Source organism: Aegilops tauschii, chromosome 5 (assembly GCF_002575655.3).
Source record: "Aegilops tauschii subsp. strangulata cultivar AL8/78 chromosome 5, Aet v6.0, whole genome shotgun sequence".
NCBI lineage: Eukaryota > Viridiplantae > Streptophyta > Magnoliopsida > Poales > Poaceae > Aegilops > Aegilops tauschii.
Genome location: NC_053039.3, coordinates 12,402,755 through 12,406,540, shown reverse-complemented (window position 1 = coordinate 12,406,540; position 3,786 = coordinate 12,402,755). Strand labels below are relative to the sequence as shown.

Below are 3,786 nucleotides of genomic sequence, written 5' to 3'. Positions count from 1 at the left end.
TCTTGTTAGCTTGAAATTGAACCAACTCTGAGCTTCAACCCAGAACAGTTTTCAAGTGTGCAGTCGACTAGTGCATTTATCACGTTTTCCTCCATAAAAAGACAAACATTGCATCTATCACTCTCCTATATATGCCTGCATTTTAGAGCTTCGTCTGGGCAAAATACCAATTAGTACACAACGGCAGCTTCTTCTTCCCATATCTGGTGGCAGATCTCTTCCGCTTCTTCTTTGTCAGGGCGGTGGGCAGATCTTGGCTCGAGGCACAAGCTCTCTCCTCGCTATTGGTTTGACCATGATGACGGTAGCGCTAAAGGATCGAGGATTGCATGCGTGAATCGCGAGAAACTGGTGACGGCGGCACAATCAAAGAAACAAGAGGCGGAGGGCTGAAATGGAGAAGACGAGGGAAGAGGAAAACCCTTCCCCATTTTTTACCTTCTTATAAGCCGTCTTGAAACCAAACGGGCGGACATCACGACATGACACGTGCTCCACGTCTCCTGCGGTTTCCCACTCCGTGAAGCGCGAGCACTTGAATTCCGGAGTTATCATCATGATGAAGCACCATCAGTGGTATCCGCCCAACGGTTTCCCAAAAGGCATCTCTCCAAGTTTGGAAGGACGCATCTGCGATGCTCCGATCCTCAGGAAGCCTACCAAGAAAGCCCTCGCTACGGGTTGCCCATCACGGGCCCTCGTTAGCGGCCGGACTCCCCGAAGGGCATATTGAGGACCGAGCACTATGAAGAGAAGGGCCGGCCAAAAATCTCGAAGACCAACTTCTGCAACGTCCGACGCGCTCAAGGGCTACTAATGGGGTCATACACCGGGGGTGGCTCGCCAGCAAGGAGCCCGACAACAGACCTGACGGTAGGCCCACAAGGCCAACCATATACCCAATGACAGAAGGGAGCCCGGAGGAAGGGATAGATATCTCTGGATCATCTTGGTCCCCAAGATGATCACGGTGGTGACCTAGATCACACCTCTCTTTGTAAAACCCTAGGTGTATATAAGGGGGGCTAGGGGACTCTCATTCCCATCTATTCCCATAGAAACAACTATGGATAGACTCATACATCTCTCGGTAACCCCTCCCACGTGGTATGCACACCATCAATAAACAACAACCAGAATGTAGGATACTACTCAATCATGGAGGTACGAACCTGGGTAAAAAACATGTGTGACCTCCGGTCTGTGACTTCTAGCTACGCAAGGTACCTACCAAGGGATCTGACGGTTTTCTGCACCGTCAGATGTGCGTAGGGGAAAAGTCAGGGCAAGCGGCCTTGATCATGACCACCATTATCATCAAGCTGGTAGGTGGATTCGGAAGGATTGGTGTTTTATCTTGTAAGACATTATTGAATAATATAATATAAATGATAGTGTGCATCACTCATTGTAGAGGCGGGGTGTTCAATCTCCTTTTCATAAAAGAAATGATGTCATGTATCTTCTTTCTTTTTAATAGTTCGGGTTGCAAATCACGTGTTACACGCATGTATCTTCTTCCACGTTTTACATATCACATAAATGTCTCGGCCCACAATACCTCTCTTTTTTTTGCCAAAACACCGTATTCCTCTTGCACTTGACGTATCTGCCGGAACTGAGCTTTGAGGAAGGCGACTGCTAGGCGCCGGCGCACCGGCCGAAATTTCGGCCGGTCAGCCCATAGCCGCACGATGCGCGCGTCCCAGACCACACGATCCCACCCGGCTTCCTCTTCGTCCTCCCATGGCCTCCCGCTTGAAGCTCTGTGGCTGCCGCTGGCCGGCTCGCCGATTGGATTGTTGCAATAAAATCAATTGCTAAAAAATCTGGTCCTAGTTCCGCTTCAGGCGGTTCCAGCAAAATCAAAAGCTCATTGTAGCAAAATCAGTTAATGGTTCCAGCAAAAAAACACAAATGCAGCAAAAAATTAAAGAAGTGCCTCGCCGCCGCACCTCATGAAGAAATTTGGTTCCAACAAAAAAACACTAGGTTCCAGCAAATTAAATCAGCGTTATTGCTCGCCGAGCCCCCGTTGCAACTGAGGGAGAAAGGCCGGTTCCACAGCCATTGAAGCTTTTTCCACCATTGAAGCTTTTTCCACCATTGAAGCTTTTTTCCTATGGTGAAAGCTTCTTCCTCATGCCACTTGAAGCTTTTCCTCCGGCCGGATGAAGCTTTTTCACAGCTGTAGCTTTTCTCTCGTCTCCGTCACAAATATGAAGCTTCGTCGCACGTCGAGCTGCATCGGCAGTAGCAATCCGGACTGACGCTTCCAGCAAAAAGAAACACTGCTTCCAGCAAAAAAAAGTCTGTTGGTCGATCCTCACAGCTCTGAAGAAGCTGGTTCCAGCAAAACAAATTGATGCTTCCAACACAAAAAAACACTGCATCCAGCAAAAAATGACATCTGAGATCGATAGCACGCCATACCTTCCAGCAAAAAAAAGCATTATTGCCAGCTCCGCCATTTGCAGGTTGCAACTTTTGCCTTGCCAGTTGCAACTCCCTCCCCGGCCGGTTCCAGCTCCGCCACTTGCTGGTTCCAGCCCCGCCGCTTCCCGGTTCCAGCTCCCCCGCTTGCCGGTTGTAGTTTTGCCCCAACCGCTTGCAACTCCATCGTAGCTGGGTCCAGCTCCACCGCTCGCCGGTTGCGCAGGGAGGTACACCATCACCGGCGTGGGTACCCTTTCCCCGTCGCAGCACCGTCGGCGCACAGCAGCGCCTGCAACTCCCCTGCTGCATCGTCTCCTCCTTCCTCAGGCGATCTGCGCGAGCGCGGAGCACCCCGCCGCGGTCGCCTCTCACGTGGGTGAAAACGACATGACGCGTGGTGGCCCTCCCCAGCGATTTGCCTTAGCGGGGGTAGGCCGCGGCCATGGCCACTCGCCGATCTGGAGCAGAGGGGAGGGGGTCGGCCGGTCGTGCTCTGGAAGAGAAAGGGGAGAACGAGAAAAGAAATTGAAGGGGATAAGGTTTCTCACCAGCGGTGGGTGGTCCCACTCACCTGCACGCGTGTGCGCTGTTGGGTAGATGATGTGGCGTTCGACCAGCTGAGCATTCGGCCGGAGCGCCGAACACAAACGTTTCCCTTCGAGGAAGCCTCCATGCGAAAAATTATCACTCCCGGAACCTTGGTTTCCCACAACGTTTTCCGTTGACTATGCGTAGCACCAAGATCTGATGAAGCAGCTCGTCCCTCGAGCCAATTAGTCCTTGTCCTTTTAGTATCGGAGACGGACAGTAGTAGTAAGTACGCCGGCCGTACGCCCATCTAACGGAAAACATACCACTGCGTGTTGGTAGGTTCACTGGTTTTTACGGAGCTCCGCGAGCAGAAGATAGACATCACAGTTGGCGGTTCTTGCGTACACTTCACGCTATACCACATGCAGCTTGGTTGAGCATGGGCGATTACAATGAGACTTTGTATGCCTTTGAGCACTTTAGTAGAGCGTCGAGATATGAAAATGATATGCGTGCTTTCAGGGAGGTGATCGATGAGATCTCTCTCCAAGACTTGGGCTGGTCTGGTACAGCATATACTTGGGATAATCATCAAGAAGAAGGAGAAAATGTCAAAGCTAGATTGGATCGAGCTTTTGCAAATGAAGAATTTAGACAACTCTTTCAGCATATACGGGTCAGGCACATCCCTTCGGTGGAGTCTGATCATTGTTTTGTGTTTGCAGAAATTAAGGAGAGTTTGCCCGTGAGACCAATGACAAAGAAACAATTCAGGTACGAGAACATCTGGCAGACTCACGCAGATTATGACCTGGCGGG

The 3,786-nt window shown here is 50.8% G+C and overlaps 1 long non-coding RNA gene across 1 annotated transcript; it reads right to left on the bottom strand.

Annotated features, from left to right (window-relative positions):
* Window positions 1–1,422: 1,422 nt before the first annotated feature.
* Window positions 1,423–3,005, bottom strand: LOC123493832 (uncharacterized). Its single transcript, XR_006663222.2, has 2 exons — window positions 2,434–3,005; window positions 1,423–2,291 (listed from the first exon to the last, which is right to left on the bottom strand). It is a non-coding gene; the product is annotated as an uncharacterized lncRNA (long non-coding RNA).
* Between the last annotated feature and the right edge of the window lie 781 nt (window positions 3,006–3,786).